This window comes from Procambarus clarkii, chromosome 5 (genome assembly GCF_040958095.1).
Source record: "Procambarus clarkii isolate CNS0578487 chromosome 5, FALCON_Pclarkii_2.0, whole genome shotgun sequence".
Taxonomy (NCBI): Eukaryota; Metazoa; Arthropoda; class Malacostraca; order Decapoda; family Cambaridae; genus Procambarus; species Procambarus clarkii.
The window spans coordinates 25465389-25484870 of NC_091154.1; the positions used below are offsets into that span (position 1 = coordinate 25465389).

Sequence of the window (19482 nt, forward strand, 5' to 3'; positions counted from 1 at the left end):
GCAAATTTGTCTCTACTGACGAGCTTCACCTCTATTAACGAGCAAAACCACATGGTGCTTCCTAGCGTCTTGCGGGTTCTCGCAAATTCTCGGATGCCTCCGACGCCAGTGTGTTGTTGTAGCACGCACATCAAGCATCCCTCTGCATTTATTTGTGCTTTTCTTTGTTTTTTTTGTGGCTTTGTAACAACAATTTGCAACGCATGATGTTGCCAAAGAAGCTGCTTGCTAGTGTTATCAAGAGGAAGAAAGACACAATTACTGTGGATTTGAAGAAGGAAATTATTGCAAAGCATGAGTGTGGTGTCTGCGTGACTGATCTCACAAGGGAGTATGGTAGGTCCTCATCAACAATTTGCACCATTAGTAAGGGAATGAGGAGGTAAGGGAGGATGCTGCCTCTTCCAGTGAGATCGGGGAAGTGTTGGGAATGTTTGAAAAGGTGACCGGATTCTTGGAAAAGCTGCCCTGATAAAGCCGTGACAACCCGGTGTGTGAAAATGTTTAATGACAATTTGCTGTCTCGTTTTAGGAACATCCTAAAACAAAGACAAAAGCAATTGTCAATAGATACGTTCTTTGCAAGTAGAAAAAAGAAGAGCCAGTGATAGTGAACCACAACCCGGTCCCAGTGGGGTGAAATTCCCAAGAAGAGAGAGCCTGCCTGACTCAGAGGTGGATTCTCCTTCCTACCTCCCTATCATCTCCCTCAAACCAGCAACGACTCTTCATGAGGTAAAGTAAACATGAAAACAGTACAACAAAACATTTATAATTACATGTGCAGCATTATATTTACATTATAAAATGTCATACAAGTATGGATGTTTTTGGGAGTGGAACGGATTAAATTTATTTCCTTTATTTTAAATGGGGAAATTTGTTTTTTAAGACGAGTTTTCCACATGACGAGCTCGGTGCCAGAATGGATTAAATTCGTTAATCGAGGTGCCACTGTACAGTGGTACCTCGAATTACGAGCGCCCCTAGTTACAAGTTTTTCGGGTTACAAGCAGGATTTGCTCGGAAAATTTGTATCGGGTTACGAGGGTTGCCTCAGGATACGAGTTTGTTGATACGCGTACGGGCCGACCTAGCACGTGGTGGCACGGCGATCACCGCTCAGTTTGCCAGTGCCTTGCGCCCAGTGACTATCCCGCCTGAATTCTTCACAAGGATTTACCGTTTATTTTCGGAGTTTTTGCTATTTGAGCATAAAATTTGTTATAATATAGATCACAATGGGCCCCAAAAAAGCCAGTGGTAAGGTTCAAGGCAAGAAATCGCATGTGAGGATCTTCTTGAGGTTATCTCGAGATGATTTCGGGGCTTTTTAGTGTCCCCGCGGCCCGGTCCTCGACCAGGCCTCCACCCCCAGGAAGCAGCCCGTGACAGCTGACTAACACCCAGGTACCTATTTTACTGTTAGGTAACAGGGGCATAGGGTGAAAGAAACTCTGCCCAATGTTTCTCGCTGGCACCTGGGATCGAACCCAGGACCACAGGATCACAAGTCCAGCGTGCTGTCCGCTTGGCCGACCAGCTTCCCTGTCGGGGAGCCGGCAGGATGACAATAGAGGAAAAGCAAGAGATCATTTGGAATAACACAAATAATTGAGGAAGTGGAAAAGTTGTTATTAATTTGGATACACAACAAGGAGTTAGCGGGTGATAGTGTTTCGGAGGCCATCATTTGTGAGAAAGCCAGGGTATTGCACAAAGACCTTGTAAAGAAAACCCCTGGAATCAGTGCAGAGAAAGACTTTAAGGCAAACAGGGGATGGTTTGAGAAGTTTAGAAAAAGAAGCGGTATTCATAGTGTTGCGAGGCATGAGGAGGCTGCCAGCTCAGACAAACCAGCCGCTGAGAAATTTATTGAAGAATTTAAAGAGTTTGCAGAGGCTGAGGGATACCTACTGCAACAAGTGTTTAATTGTGATGAAACAGGACTGTTCTGGAAAAGGTTGCCTAAGAGGACATACATTACCAAGGAGGAAAAAGCATTGCCCGGACACAAGCCTATGAAAGAGGTTTACGCTTGTGCTGTGTTCAAACGAAAGTGGCGATTTGAAAATTAAACCCTTGCTAGTGTATCATTCTGAAAATCCAAGGGTTTTCAAACAGTATAAAGTGCAGAAAAATAAAATGTGTGTGATGTGGAGGGCTAATAATAAGGCATGGGTGACTAGGATTTTTTTTTCAGAGTGGGTGAATGAAGTGGTGTGCCCTGCCATAGAAAAATATCTGCAGGAGAAACATTTGCCACTCAAGGCCCTGCTTCTCCTCGACAATGCTCCTGCTCATCCTCCAGGCTTGGAAGATGAATTGTTGCACAGATACAATAAATCTCTCACAGTAAAGTTCCTTCCTCCTAACACCACTCCTCTAATTTAACCTATGGACCAGAAAATCATAGCTAATTTTAAGAAACTTTATGAAAGGGCACTTTTCCAGAAATATTTTGAAGTGACTGAAGCCACAAACCTCACCCTCAAAGAGTTCTGGAAACACCATTTTAACATTTGAAGTTCTTTAAAACTCGTTGACAAAACCTGGCAAGAAGTGACTCAAAGAACCCTGATCTCTGGCTGGAGAAAATTGTGACCTGAATGTGTGACAGAACTAGACTTTGAGGGGTTTGAGCCTGTAAATGATGCGCCTATTGTTGAGGAAATTGTTACTCTGGGCCAGCAAATGGGCTTGGAATTGGATGGTGATGATGTGGAGGAGTTGGTGGAAGAAGACAATGAAAAACTGACCACAGAAGAACTCCTAGCCCTTCAAAAGGGAACAGCAAGAAGACCCAGCTGAGGATGTTTCTCCAGTGGAGGAGGCGGCAGTAGCGAATGTCCCTTCTGTAGACATTAAGAAGTGGTGTCAGATGTGGGAAGAAATGCAAACTTTTATTGAAAAGACTCACCCAGAGAAAGCTGTAGTAGGCCGTTGCATTAATCTTTTCCATGACAATGTAATGCCTCACTACAGAGACATCTTGTGAAGAAGGGAAAAACAAGCTTCCATGGACAGATATGTTGTGAGAACATCGAGCAATGAGCCACAACCAGGACCTAGTGGTATGCAGGCAAAATGTGCCAGAGAATGCACCCCCAAGAGGTCCTCACTGCCTGATGTTATAATGGAAGGGGGACTCCCCTTCCAAACAGGGTAACTCCTCTCCTCCTCCCCCCTCCTCCTCACCATCTTCCATACACCTACAGCATTTATCAGCAATGGTAATAACTTGAACATAGTTTTGTAGTGTAGATTTAGATGAATTAGTTATAAAATTTAGTTTGAAGTAAGGTTTTTGAGTAGTCTGGAATGGATTAATTAATTTCCCATTATTTCTTATGGGGAAATTACTTTCGGGTTACGAGTTTTCGGGATACGAGTTGTCTCCAGGAACGGATTAAACTCTTAAACCGAGGTACCCCTGTATATCGTTTTTCTCCAGATGTTCTACCCATTTAGTTTTAATTATTTTTTCCAATATTTTGACTATTACACTTGTTAGTGATACAGGTCTATAATTGAGGAGGTCTTCCCTGCTGCCACTTTTGTAGATTGGAACTATGTTAGCCTTTTTCCACACATCAGCTATAACTCCTGTACACAGGGATGCCTGAAAAATCAGTTGAAGTGGAATGCTGAACTCAGGTGCACATTCTCTCAGAACCCATGGTGAAACTCCATCTGGACCAACTGCTTTGTTCTTACTTAGCTCCTTGAGCATTTTTTTTTCCACTTTGTATCTAGACACCTCTATGTGCTCTATGTTCTCTGGAATTCTTACTGTGTCTGGTTCCCTGAAGATTTCATTTTGTACAAACACACTTTGGAACTTTTCGTTTAATGTTTCACACATTTCCTTTTCATTTTCCATGAATCTATCTCCCATTTTCAACCTCTAAATATTATCCTCTACCTGCAATTTGTTGTTTATGAATTTATAGAATAGACCTGGTTCTGTTTTACAGTTTTCCACAATCCTTTTTAAAAAAAAAATTCTGCCTCGCTCCTCACTGCCATGTAGTTGTTTCTCGCATCTTTGTATCTTTGGTATGCTTGGGGGTTTTGGCCTCTTTCTATATTGATTCCATTTTTTGTGTCTTTTGGTCTCTGGCCCTCTTGCAATTTCTGTTGAACCAGTCCTGTTTCCTAGTTCTGCATCTCTGCTTTGGTATAAATTTTTGTGTGCCTTTATCATATATTTCACAAAACTTTACCTACATCTCATTTACTTCATGTCCTAACAGCAAGTCTTTCCAGTCAAATTCCTTAAAGAAATATCCGAGTTCCCCATAATGACCTCTCCTGAAATCAGGCTTTTCAACTGCTTCAACCTCATTTTCTTTTAGATTATAACGCATTGCACACTTAATTCCCAAAAAGACATGGTCACTTTTACCCAAGGGAGGGAGGTACTGAATGTCAAATCTCTCTCCACTTTCCTGGTAAATATCAAATCCAGCATGGAGGGAACATCCCCCTTCCCTCATCCTTGTAGCTTGTTTAACATCTTGAAACATGAATGTTTCCAGGATGAGGTTTACAAATCTACAAGTCCAAAAATCCTCTGTTCTAACTTCATATGCCTCCCAGTCTATGGACTTCAAGTTGAAGTCGCCGACTACCGACAGTCGTGATCTATCTATATCAGCTCTCGCTAATCTCTCTATGTGACAAACCTCTGGTGCACAGAAAATAAAGTATTCCTCTCAATACTCTCTTTGCTTCTAAAAAAAATCATAGTGCCACTGATCTTTGCACCTCTAAAGAGGTGCAGAGACCAGTCGCACTATGATATATGCAGGGCAGGGGGTAAAAGCAAGATAAAATCAAGAGCAGGGGGGCCAGGTTCTGGCTCATGGTTCCCAGTAGGCCTGAAAAAAATTCTGTGACTGATGGTCACCTAGTTGATTGGCACTTTATCAGCATTGTAGCTTCAGGATGCCACAAGAGGCTTCCTCCAAATAATATATACAAATAAATGTTCACTTACTATTAGATATACACACATTCTTTACCTCCAATTAATTACAACAGGCTAAATAAAGCTTACAAGTTAACCTATAGTATCATAAATATCACGAGGTAAGTTTATAATGTATTCTTGAACTTACTTGCGACTCTTGAGTTCATCATATTTACTGAGGAAGGCTTGTGGGTCAGGGGCATTCTCAGACAAGATGCGCACTGCACTTGAAGCCGACACTTGTGTGTTCATATATCTCTGAACAGACTGACCTAAGGTTTCTGTGTATTTCTCAGCAGCATCTGATTGGATCCTGGAAGTAAGAATATTTTAAGCAAATTTTCTGCATCAGCCATTTTATTTATTTATATATATATATATATATATATATATATATATATATTATATATATATATATATATATATATAATATATATATATATATATATATATATAATATATATATATATATATATATAATATATATATAATAATATATATATAATATATATAATATATATATATAATATATATATATATATATATATATATATATATATATATATATATATATATATATATATATATATATATATATATATATATATATATATATATATATATATATATATATAACTTTAGAACACTTTCCCACCAGGAGACTCGAACCCTAGCCAGCACAGAAGCCTTCCAGCAACTGGCATAACAGGTACGCCTTAACCCGCTCCACCACCAGCTCAGACCCTTAAAAAGAGATGGTAATTTCGGAGTATTTAAATACACCAAAGATCACCACCTCCCAAGAGCACTAGAGCAAGTGAGGGGTCATTTAGACGTTAATTTCATCAAGTCCCTGTTAATATGGGAAGACACAGTGTCTATGCTTAAGGCACAACTCTTCTAAACACGAGAGTGAAGTATACAACTTTAGAACACTTTCCCACCAGGAGACTCGAACCCTAGCCAGCACAGAAGCCTTCCAGCAACTGGCATAACAGGTACGCCTTAACCCGCTCCACCACCAGCTCAGACCCTTAAAAGAGATGGTAATTTCGGAGTATTTAAATACACCAAAGATCACCACCTCCCAAGAGCACTAGAGCAAGTGAGGGGTCATTTAGACGTTAATTTCATCAAGTCCCTGTTAATATGGGAAGACACAGTGTCTATGCTTAAGGCACAACTCTTCTAAACACGAGAGTGAAGTATACAACTTTAGAACACTTTCCCTCCAGGAGACTCGAACCCTAGCCAGCACAGAAGCCTTCCAGCAACTGGCATAACAGGTACGCCTTAACCCGCTCCACCACCAGCTCAGACCCTTAAAAGAGATGGTAATTTCGGAGTATTTAAATACACCAAAGATCACCACCTCCCAAGAGCACTAGAGCAAGTGAGGGGTAAATACTCCGAAATTACCATCTCTTTTAAGGGTCTGAGCTGGTGGTGGAGCGGGTTAAGGCGTACCTGTTATGCCAGTTGCTGGAAGGCTTCTGTGCTGGCTAGGGTTCGAGTCTCCTGGTGGGAAAGTGTTCTAAAGTTGTATACTTCACTCTCGTGTTTAGAAGAGTTGTGCCACATATATATATATATATATATATATATGAATGAAAACTCACACCCCAGAAGTGACTCGAACCCATACTCCCAGAAGCAACGCAACTGGTAACCTACAGGGCGCCTTATCCGCTTGACCATCACGGCCGTCAAAAGGAAGTGATAGCCGAGGCTATTTGAGCCACTTCCCCGACGGCAACTCGGATGGTAATCTTGGGCAATAGCATTTCACCAAATCACCTCATTCTTTGGGGCACACGTGAGGAACACAAATGCGAACAAGCCTGAATGTCCCCAGGACTATATGCGAATGAAAACTCACACCCCAGAAGTGACTCGAACCCATACTCCCAGAAGCAACGCAACTGTAACTACAGGGCGCCTTAATCCGCTTGACCATCACGGCCGTCAAAAGGAAGTGATAGCCGAGGCTATTTGAGCCACTTCCCCGACGGCAAGCTCGGATGGTTAATCTGGGCATAGCATTTCACCAAATCACCTCATTCTTTGGGGCACACGTGAGGAACAACAAATGCGAACAAGCCTGAATGGTCCCCAGGACCATTCAGGGCGCCAATTAAGGCGCCCTGTAGTTACCAGTTGCGTTGCTTCTGGGGAGTATGGGTTCGAGTCACTTCTGGGGTGTGAGTTTTCATTCGGCATATAGTCCTGGGGACCATTCAGGCTTGTTCGCATTTGTGTTCCTCACGTGTGCCCCAAAGAATGAGGTGATTGTGTGAAATGCTATGCCCAAGATTACCATCCGAGTTGCCGTCGGGGAAGTGGCTCAAATAGCCTCGGCTATCACTTCCTTTTGACGGACGTGATGGTTCAAGCGGATTAAGGCGCCCTGTAGTTACCATTGCGTTGCTTCTGGGAGTATGGGTTCGAGTCACTTCTGGGGTGTGAGTTTTCATTCGCATATAGTCCTGGGGACCATTCAGGCTTGTTCGCATTTGTGTTCCTCACGTGTGCCCCAAAGAATGAGGTGATTTGGTGAAATGCTATGCCCAAGATTACCATCCGAGTTGCCGTCGGGGAAGTGGCTCAAATAGCCTCGGCTATCACTTCCTTTTGACGGCCGTGAGGTCAAGCGGATTAAGGCGCCCTGTAGTTACCAGTTGCGTTGCTTCTGGGAGTATGGGTTCGAGTCACTTCTGGGGTGTGAGTTTTCATTCGCATATAGTCCTGGGGACCATTCAGGCTTGTTCGCATTTGTGTTCCTCACGTGTGCCCCAAAGAATGAGGTGATTTGGTGAAATGCTATGCCAAGATTACCATCCGAGTTGCCGTCGGGGAAGTGGCTCAAATAGCCTGGCTATCACTTCCTTTTGACGGCCGTGATGGTCAAGCGGATTAAGGCGCCCTGTAGTTACCAGTTGCGTTGCTTCTGGGAGTATGGGTTCGAGTCACTTCTGGGTGTGAGTTTTCATTCGGCATATAGTCCTGGGGGACCATTCAGGCTTGTTCGCATATATATATATATATATATATATATATATATATATATATTATATATATATATATATATATATATATATATTATATATATATATATATATATATATATATATATATATATATTATATATTATATATTATATATATATGTATATATATATATTGTAGTTATTGTATGCATAAATGCAGTTATTGTATGTGCATCTACAATTATATATCATAGTTATTGAATGCATAAATGTTAAATTTAAGATTTTTTCAATTATAGTAACAAATAACTGATAATGTATGATAGTTATCAATTACATAAATTATTTACTCACCCTAAAATGGAAAACAGCTCACTCACATGGTGATGAATTTTAAATTCACTCATGATGACCAAGTGAAGTTCTGCTGAAATATATTACAGAACATGAGACTGCATATCAAAGCCAGATGACACTTTAACAATGTTATTCATATGTAATACTGGATTGTATTTCACAACACACAACATTACTACCTTAGTAGCTACCTTATTCATCAATAATAAACAATTAATATTTTTTTTGGGGGGGGTGTAAATTAAATTTGAATAATAAATAGTATTAAGCTATTATAATTATCTAATTGAAAGCTGTAGATTAGGAGATAGCTGGTGTGGTTCATCATGTTATCAATTTTCCAATCTTGAAAATTATAAGCCATGGAGAAATGCTGACAGAATAGAAAGCCAAGAGGAAAAAAACTAATGTAATAACAAAAGAAAAGTCAGAGAAAAATTAATGTAATAACAATACAATAAAAAGAATAGCAATAATAAATTTATTAAAAAAATATACATAACCACATATTACAGAGGAATATTTTTAGGTACAGGAGGTTGCATATTAAATCAAATCAGCTGAATGAACTGAACACCCATTTCTGAGCAAGCCCCGGTAGCTCCCTATAGCTATGTTGCTGATAGAGCTTCAATTCCATTATTCATGAAAGCAAAGAACCAAAACAGCTAACAGATGCTGCAAAATCACTCAAAAGAAATAATTCACATAAAACTGGAAACAAAATAGTCTTCAGTGTGCATGTGCAAAGTCACCAGCTGGTAACATCTCAGCCAAGCCAGCATCCAGTAATCAGTCCATTGCAGATGGTGTGGGAAAATATCCACCACAGGTGTGGGCGATTGATAATTTTCTAAACAAGACACTTTCTAATTAAAATCTCTTACAAGAAACACATACTTAAGTTACAAATAAACAAGTATGATTGCTTATATCAATTAAATTGTATGCATAATATGCAGATGAGGAGTCACAATAACGTGGCTGAAATATGTTGACCAAACCCCACATTAGAAAGTGAGGGGACGACGACGTTTCGGTTCGTCCTGGACCATTCTCAAGTCAATTGTGATGAGGGAAGTTGTTGTTGTTGTTATAGATTCAGCTACTCGGAACAAGTTCCAAGCAGCAACGGGCTATGGTGAGCCCGTAGCGGACTTACCTGGCACAGGAGTGGTGCTGTGGATGAGGGAAGGAGGCGAAGACAATAAATAGACAAAAAAGAGGCGAGGAGAAGAAAATCTAAGCGGAAGAAAAAATGCATGGCAAAAGGTACGAAAGGTAAGGTGTAATAAAAGGGATAGTAATAGGAATAAGAAAGGGATCGTAAGAGAAAACAAGGGAAAGAAAAAGAAAAGAGAAAGATAAATTGAAGGGTAAGCTTATGTTAGGTCACATTTGTTAGAAAGTTTAGAGCATTTGAGTATATACTGTGAAAGGGAAGAGTCAACAGCAAGTCAACAGCAGGACTCAAGTTCATGTTGGGTACATTGTGTATTAGAGCCGATTCAACAAGACAACATCTGTGTAGAATAGAGGCAGGAAAGATTATTTTGGAGGAAGACCAATTAAAAGGATGATTAGAATCCCTAACATGACAGAAGAGAGCATTGTTTGTGTCTGCAAGACTTAACACTTCTTTTGTGTTCTTTATGTCTGTCATTAAGTGTACGACCAGTTTCACCAAAGTATTGAGAGGACGAGACGAACAGGAAACAATAGACACCAGCAGCATTAGAAGCAGGAGGAGCAATGTGAACTAAATACCTACGAAGTGTGTTAGTTTGTCGAAAGGCGAGCTTTATGTCAAGAGGATGAAAGATATTAGTAAAAGTTTTGAGTTCAGATATGAAGGGAAGGCAGAGCACAGTGCTAGTAGTGTTGAAAGCAGGTTTAGGATGAAAGAAATTTTGTTTAGCCTGAGAATAGACACAGTTGATAAAATACAAAGGGTAACCAAGGCGAGAGAATGATTTGTAGATAAAGGCAATTTCAGAAATCAAGAAACTGAGGGTCGCTGATGCGTAGAGCGAGGAGGAAGAGAGAGATGAGGACACTTTTCTTAACAGGAGGATGGTAGGAAAAAGAAGTGAATGTACATGCAACTATGCATGGGTTTGCGGTAGACAGAGAAAGAGAACCCGGACACAGAGCTGTGAACATCAAGAAAATGAAGGAGGGAATTAGATTCCCATTCAAATTTGAAATGGATGGAAGGAGCCAGATTGTTATGAGAGGAGAGGAAAGGCTGGAAAAAGACTAAGGTCATGAGGCCATAAGGCAAAATGTCATCAACATAACGAAGCCAGAGAGAGGGACGAGTATCAATAGAAGGAAGAAAAAGTTTCGAAGTATTCCAAATGTGTATAAATATTTCATTCAAAATGATCTACTACCAGAAATCTTTGCCAAATATTCCCAGTTTGCTAACTGTAGGTAGTAACTAAGTGATTGTAACCTATCCACCGCTGCCCACTGGATGGGGGACGGTGTACATGACACACACATCAATTGTGACACTAGCTCTCCATATGTCAATTGCTTAATTTAGAAACTGTACCTGTGGTCGACCTCGAACCCATTCATAATGTGATGTGTATTGAATTTTGTAACTAGCTCATCAAGATTGTAACTTGCTTAGCTCTGCCCGAAACGTTGCGCATACTAGTGGCTTTACAAGATTGTAAATTACCATGCTATGTAGTCTCACAAACCCAATGTACCTTCTTGTATATAAATAAATAAATAAATAAATTGCCCGAAACGCATTGCGTAATAGTGGCTTTAGGCATTGTATGTACTAGCTCTATCTATATATCAGTCCATTAATGTAACATCACTTGTATGTATGTACCTTACCTGAATAAACATATTTATATTTATTTATTTATAAATAAATAGAATTGTGGGGTTCAGTCCCTGAGCCCATTATGTGCCTCTAACCTTTTCCACTACCACCCACAAGATGGGTATGGGGTGCATAATAAATGAACTAAACTAAAACTATACATAGAGTAGTCACTCTAGGGAGATGATCTGACAACAAATCTGTTACAATAGATGATGTGCACCAGATGTGAGAAGACAATCGTATATTTACTTTCAACATACTCGCTACAATTTACTGATAATTACCAGAGCTTGTGCTTGTGTGTGATAGGGCTGCTTACATGAAGTTGTTGGTTGAGAGCGACGACGACCAAGTGGCTGGGGCCAGCTTACATGAAGGCGAGCAACACTTTACCCGCCACTCTCAGTCATAATAAAGGCGGCGGTGCCACATCTCCACTAACATTGCGACGGTGCCGTTTCTTTGTTTTATTTATTCATTTAGGTTTAATTTAGAAACTGTACTTATGGTCGATTTAAATTTTAAATTTTGCCCCGAGGGGCGAGTTTATTGGGCAGCGCCACTCATCTTGTGAGTGAACATACCGCCATAGCAGAATGTACAACACTCCCCAATAGGAAGAAAACCCGCTGGGTTGTTCATCCTGTCACTTGTACCCAGACACAGCTGCATTTATTCAGGTAAAGTAAATTAAATTTAAATTTTGCCCCGAGGGGCGAGTTTATTGGGCAGCGCCACTCATCCTGTGAGTGAACATACCGCCATAGCAGAATGTACAACACTTCCCAATAGGAAGAAAACCCGCTGGGTTGTTCATCCTGTCACTTGTACCCAGACACAGCAGGTAAAGTACATACAGTACATACAAGGTGAAATACAAAAGTTGATGGATTCATAGATAGAGCTAATACATACAATGCCTAAAGCCACTATTACGCAAAACGTTTCGGGCAGGAAAAACACTAAGACTAAAACTTAATACTTACTTAGATTAAAGTATAAATTGTGTTGTGAAAACATCAGATAAAAATGAAAAAAGGGGGGGGGGGAAACATGGCAGAAAAAAAGCAAAAATACAATTTGGTCAACAAACAGCATTGTAAAAAACCGTAGACATGGGTTGACATTTAGGGGTGAGGTAAGTTACAGTGAGTTAATTAGGTGATACTTAGTTTTTATCTTAACCTGGTTGGGAGAGGTACAGTCTAACATGATTGGGAAGGTCATTCCACATTCGAGGTCCCTTAATTTGTAAAGCATTTCTAGTTTGACTAATTCGTACTCTTGGAATATCAAAACTGTATTTATTTCTGGTGTGGTGCTCTTGGGTTCTGTTACAACCTTCAATGAAGCTTTTGAGGTCAAGATTGGCATTACAGTTCAGCGTTTTATATATGTATAATACACATGAGAGAATGTGCAGTGACTTAATATCTAACATATTCAGAGATTTGAGTAAGGGTACCGAGTGATGTCTGGGGCCAGAGTTAGAGATTGTCCTAATAGCAGCCTTGTGTTGGATAATTAGAGGACGTAAACGATTTTGGGTAGTAGAACCCCAAGCACAAATACCATAGTTGAGATAAGGATAGATGAGAGAGTAATTATGTTCCTCTAACCCTATATTTCCACTACTGCCCACAAAATGGGTATGGAGTACATAATAAATGATCTAAACTTATTTGTGTATATACAATATTATTATTATTAGCAAGCTTAGGTATACACAGCAATGTGCTGCTACCTTATTTTATATGATATATTACAGTGTAGATAAACAACTAGCTATAAGCTAATTTAATATTCCCATCTTACGAGATGGTTAGTCATACATGGAATCAGGGGAGAAAATACCAGCCTCAATACAAAAACAAAATCAACACTGGACAAAAATCAGTTGAGAACATAAAATGTAAGGCTATTAGCCCCACTAACAAAATCTTGGTACAGCATAAGAATATCTTCCAATATTCCTGAGTGTATGAAGTAATTGCAGAGCTCAAAGTACCTCATACCGTTTGGTCTAAAGTCACTTATAACAGGGCAATCGCAGATATAGTGTTGGAGAGTACATGTCCCAGCTCTTGTTCAGTTAGAATGTTCATCATTGGGAGTCATTTTCTGCAGCCACTTGTCATAGATATCTCAGCCTGATCCTGGCAATTACAATGTCACACTGTCTAGTGGATGTTAATCCTGTCGTAAATATAATTCTCAGTTCTGAACCCTTTATACTCGTGCTTTCTGGCCTTTGTGTGTCAGTGACTGTTCTTCTAAATTTTTAAATTTTGCCCCGAGGGGCGAGTTTATTGGGCAGCGCCACTCATCTTGTGAGTGGACACACCGCCATAGTGACAGTATTGGGCAGCGCCACTCATCTTGTGAGTGGACATACCGCCATAGCAGCATGTACAACACTCCCCAATAGGAAGAAAACCAGCTGGGTTGTTCATCTTGTCACTTGTACCCAGACACAGCTGGGACTTGCTTAACTGTCTAAGTGAACAGCTCCTCAAACAAGAAGATTAACATCTATCAACCCTTAAAAGCTTACGTTATCTTGCGGGTGCAAAATAGGGGAATCTTTTAAGAACAGTATCAATATTTGACAAATAGTGTTTTCCTAACTCAAACAATGTGGGGTTTATTATTCTACACATAGTCCTGATTTCTCTCAGGTGTTCACATTCACGTAGATAGTGTTCAAGGCGGTGTCCATCACTCTCACCACAGATCCTCTTTCTCGTCTACATTAATGACCTTCCAAATGCCTCCCAACACCTCAAACCAATTCTATTTGCTGACGACACAACCTTCATTTACTCCAGTCCTGACCCCCTTGCTCTAAATGCCACAGTAAATACTGAGCTAAATAAAGTCCATCTTTGGCTAACTGCCAACAAACTCACCCTTAACATTGACAAAACTTTCTATATTCTGTTTGGCAATAAATCCTCTAATCAAATAAATCTCAAAATAAACAATACCCAAATTTGTAACAAATTAGATGGCAAGTTCCTTGGCATTCTCATTGACCTCAAGCTGAATTTCCAGGGACACATTCTAAATATATCAAAAAAAGTTTCAAAAACTGTGGGCATTCTTTCTAAGATCAGATATTATGTACCCCGCCCTGCCCTGGCCACTCTCTATTACTCCCTCATCTATCCATACCTCAACTATGGTATTTGTGCTTGGGGTTCTACTACCCAAAATCATTTACGTCCTCTCATTACCCAACACAAAGCTGCTATTAGGACAATAACCAACTCTGGCCCCAGACATCACTCGGTACCCTTACTCAAATCTCTGAATATGTTAGATATTAAGTCACTGCACATTCTCTCATGTGTATTATACATATATAAAACGCTGAACTGTAATGCCAATCCTGACCTCAAAAGCTTCATTGAAGGTTGTAACAGAACCCATGAGCACCACACCGGAAATAAATACAGTTTTCATATTCCAAGAGTACGACTTAATCAAACTAGAAATGCTCTACAAATCAAGGGACCCAGAATGTGGAATGACCTTCCCAACCATGTTAAAGACTGTACCTCTCTCAACCAGTTTAAGATAAAAACGAAGCACTACCTAATAAATTCCCTGTAACCTACCTTACCCGTCTGTTGCCAACCCATGTATGTTTTTTTTTTAAACAACGCTGTTTGAATGTAATTGTCTGTACTAATTTGTAATTGTATTTGTGCTGCTTTTTCAGCCATGTTCCCCCCTCTTTTACCTCTATTTTTATTTGTTCTCAACACATTTTATTCTTTATACCCATTAGTATTAAGCTTTAGTCATTAATGTTTTTTCCTGCCCGAAACGCTTTGCGTAATAGTGGCTTTAGGCATTGTATGTACTAGCTCTATCTATTAATCCAACAAACTTTGTAAAATCTCTTGTATGTACCTTACCTAAATAAACATTTATTTATTTATTTGTTTATTTATTCTACAACTTCGCTGATCATCTGTTGTTTCCATTCCATATCTCCATGGATATTTGTATCCAAGACGGATTCTCGCTCTTACTGATTCTCTCCCTCGTCCTCCTCCTCTTCGGCCATAATGACTGGAATTGCCAGCTGCAAGCATGTTGCACCATTGTATAGATTCACTGGTTTGTGCTTCTATCCTCCTTTCCTCAGTTACCTTGTCACGATGATGTTGCCTGACAATACCTCTAATTTGTAGTAGAGGCTTGGGTATGAAGTATTCAATATGGTCTCCTTCAGCGCCTTCACCAGCCAGCACATCTGCTCGTTCATTCCCACATATTCCAACATGGGAGGGGATCCACAGAAACTTGATGACTCTTCCCTGATTGCTAAGTACTCTCACAGCTCTCTTAATTTCAGCGACTATTGCAAGATTTTCTACCCGATTTTTACTTGGGCTTTGCAGTGCTGCTTTTGAATCGGTGCAAATCACTGCACCATTAGTGTTCCGTTCAAGAAACCTTAACGCCATAACAATCGCAATTAGCTCTGCTTGCGTTGAAGAGGCATAGTTCTCAATACGCGCTTTTTCTTCATTTCTGCGTTGGAAAGTATTATCCTTGATTACCGTGTATGCTGCACCAGCCCTGCCACTGACAGGATTAGATGACCCGTCAGTGTAGATTTGATCTAGCTCATCTCCGGCTTCTTTATAAATATCCTCGAGATACTTGTGCCTCATTTCTTGTGGTAACATGTGGGATTTTTTCATTGCCATTTCATTGATGATAATCTTGCATGAGTCATCCTCCCAGGGAGGTAACCTCTCTACAGGCAGGAGCTCACGGGCTTGCTCAAGCAGGTGAAGCTCTTCGAGGTAGCAGACTGACTTGTGATGCCATTTTTTGCTTCTCCTGTTTCCCCTGAAAGTAGCACAGAGCTCAGTTTTTCTTAGCAATATCATTGTAATGGGGATCTCTGGCTATCCTAATTGCAAGCTTAGCATTCAGCTGCTTAAGTCTGCTTTTAACACTGGAGAGGGACAACTCCTCTCGTAGATTAGACGTTTTGGCAGTCCTTGGAACTCCAAGAATGATTGTCATGGCTTCATTTTGAATGCTTATTCAAGCCTTTTCATATCGCTTTGGGAGTAGGTGCACAGAACTGGTGCGGCATAGTCTATGACGGAGCACACATTGGCTGTGTACATCATTTTAAGCACGGCAATAGAGGCTCCATGTCCATTCCACCTCTTCTGTCTTCCCTAATTTCCTGAAATATTGCGGCTTTTACAGCAGACTGGAAGCCTATATCCAACTCAATTTCGGGCTTATCACATGCAGTTTTAGCTGTCTTATCTGTGTCGTCATGCTAGACCACTATATTAGATGGTATCCATACAAATGAGAAACTCTTGCTCTTTGTTGCAAACATTAATAATGTTTATAATGTATGTTACAACATTCCTAGTGGCTATATTGCATGTTGGGGTTTTAAGGGCCTGAAGAGCTGACTTTGAATCACAGAAAATTACTCCTCCACTGTACTTCAGTGCGTTAGTGGCAAGATCTAGTGCAGCTAATTCTGCACGTGTTCACCTAGTTGTGTTTGCGGGGATTGAGCTTTGCTCTTTCGGTCCGCCTCTCAACTGTCAATCAACTGTTTTTTAATTACTTTTTTTTCAAACCACACACACACACACACCCCAGGAAGCAGCCCGTGACAGCTAACTCCCAGGTACCTATTTACTGCTAGGTAACAGGGGCATTCAGGGTGAAAGAAACTTTGCCCATTTGTTTCTGCCTGGTGCGGGAATCGAACCTGCACCACAGAATTACAAGTCCTGCGCGCTATCTGCCGATGTAGACCTGACTAAATGTAAACTGTCAACAAAATTATTCGCACACCCTCCGTCACTATGTGATGGAGTGCGAAAAGATACGTGAATTCAGAGACAATTCTATAACCAATGTTCCAACGATGTGTCACTATTTCATTCAAAATGATCTGCTACCATAAATTTTAGCCAAATATCCCCAGTTTACTAACTGTAGGTAGTAACTCAGAATGATTGTAACCTATCCACCGCTGCCCACTGGATGGGGGGCGGTGTGCAGGACAAACATATAAATTTTGACACTAGCTCTCCACATATGTCAGTTGCTTAATTTAGAAACTGTACTTGTGGTCGATCTCGAACCCATTGTTGATGTGACGACTTATACTGAATTTTGTAATTAGCTCATTAAGATTGTAACTTGCTTAGCTAAATGAATTGTGGGGTTCAGTCCCTGAGCCCATTATGTGCTTCTGTAACCGTTTCCACTACCGCCCACAAGACCGGTATGGGGTGCATAATAAATGAACTAAACTAACTAACTGCGCGCTATCAGCCTATGTGTGGAGCAAAGCCAGTTATCGAGTCTCACATTTTTGGTCTGTGTACATATGTTGTCTTTGTATATTCTACAGGCTGCTGCAGTGCGACCTGTTGAAATTTGAACAGACCAATTGTTACGAACCTGTAGCGAGTACTCCTTATACTCGCTCCATTATCTCATTATCTTAATGGCGTAACTAATTAGCACTAACTACACAAGCTATAATCCTATCCCTAATTACAGGTAATAGTTCTCACATCCTCCTATCCTACTAGAGAAAGGTGAGGGGTAGTCACCAAATATAAGGAAGCGATATGAGAATAGACAATCCCTTCTCCACACGGGAGACATCTCCCGTCACGCAGGGTGCAGTCGCACCTCCACAGATCTCCAGTATCAGCTCTTGATACTGGTAATGGCTCAAAAGGGCCACCACTGACGGGCTATTCATGCCCGTGCCACCTTTTGGGTGGCTTAATCTTTATCAATCAATCAATCGAATAGACAATAGTACAATTTCCAGTCAAGAATGTAGCACTCGGCGTAGGCAGTTCTAATCGTCTCCAAGACGCTACGGCTTCGACACAGAACAGGCAGCAGACTATAAAGGACCGCATCGAGCTATTCTGCGGTTGGAAAAAAACGCGCTCAAATTGGGGACTTGTTTATTTTATAATAGTAAATAATAAATTTATAATAAATAATAAATTAATAATAATAAATAATAAATTAATAATAAATTATTATTATTATATAATAAATAATATAATAATAATAACATAGTATAATGATAAGCAATTATTTTTAATGAACCAAATAGCTAATTAGGGTGAATGATAAATAATTAGTGATTAATGCATAACAATAAAGTATTAAAGAATAATTATAATGATTAATCAATATAATGATAAAGTATTAAATCAATTACAATTAATAGTTACATCTATAGTTAGTAATTGAAAGTTGCATTATTTGAATTTACACTAATTACAATTCATGGTAATATTTCTTGGCTATCTGCAGGCTTATCATTTTGGGGGTTCCAGCGGAGCAGCCCCCATCCCGCGAGGGCCAGCGCCGCGGAACCCCCAACCCCGAAGGGCGAGCGGCGGCTGGCCGCTGTAACTAGGAATGTGACTACTCGCACTGTGGCTGTAACCGTGCCCGTGACAGGTTTCCCTGACTGAAAAAGTTACCAAACCGGGTCTACTAGACAGATGCTACAAGTGAAACAGCTTCCTTGACGAGGCCAACGGAGCGCCATCGCGACGGGCCATGGGCATAGAGAGGCAAGAGCCCACCAACTAGACCTTGCGAGGCGGCGAGTGTTCCTCGCCAACCTTTAACTAGGAATATGGCCACTCGTTTCTGTGACAGCAACCGTGCCCGCATCCCAGGAGAGGGCATTAAAAACAGCCAGGTTCCTCCTGATTGAAAAAAGTACCAAACTGGTTCTACTAGGCAGTTGCTGCAAGTTAAACAACGTCCTTGGTGAGGTCAACGGAGCATCATTGCAACGATCCAGAGCGTAGAGGGCAAGGTGTACCCCCCCATGCAATGTCCTTGTGAGGTGATCGTACAGCAGGGATTGTACACCCGAGTAGGGGGCGCTGTGCACGATGTCGTAAGACTGGTCATCGCTGGGGCCCGCCCTCACAGGGACCAATCCTGTAAGGCTGACCCCAGGGCGGGTGTGGGAAGTGGGAAGCCGCCCTACACAGAGGCCGACTCCCCAGGGTCGACCCCGTGTCCGTCGTTGTCGCTGCGGCCTGCCCCACGGCGGTGAGAGTGGTGTCGACTTCATGGGTACAGTAGTCTGCCCTCGGGCTCCATCCCTTTTCCTCGTTCATCAATGATGTACCTTGTGCGCCTTCCGTAGTCGGTTCTGGAAGTATTAAGGCAGTAAGGGTGGGCAGAAGCGGGCATACAGTAGGAACGTGACGGGCAAGGAACCTACCCCTTAAGGGTACTGCTGGAATTAGTTTG

The 19482-nt window shown here is 40.9% G+C and overlaps 1 long non-coding RNA gene across 1 annotated transcript; it reads right to left on the reverse strand.

Annotated features, from left to right (window-relative positions):
- Positions 1 to 5105: 5105 nt before the first annotated feature.
- Positions 5106 to 11620, reverse strand: LOC138352380 (uncharacterized). Its single transcript, XR_011222788.1, has 3 exons — positions 11454 to 11620; positions 8316 to 8388; positions 5106 to 5288 (listed from the first exon to the last, which is right to left on the reverse strand). It is a non-coding gene; the product is annotated as an uncharacterized lncRNA (long non-coding RNA).
- Between the last annotated feature and the right edge of the window lie 7862 nt (positions 11621 to 19482).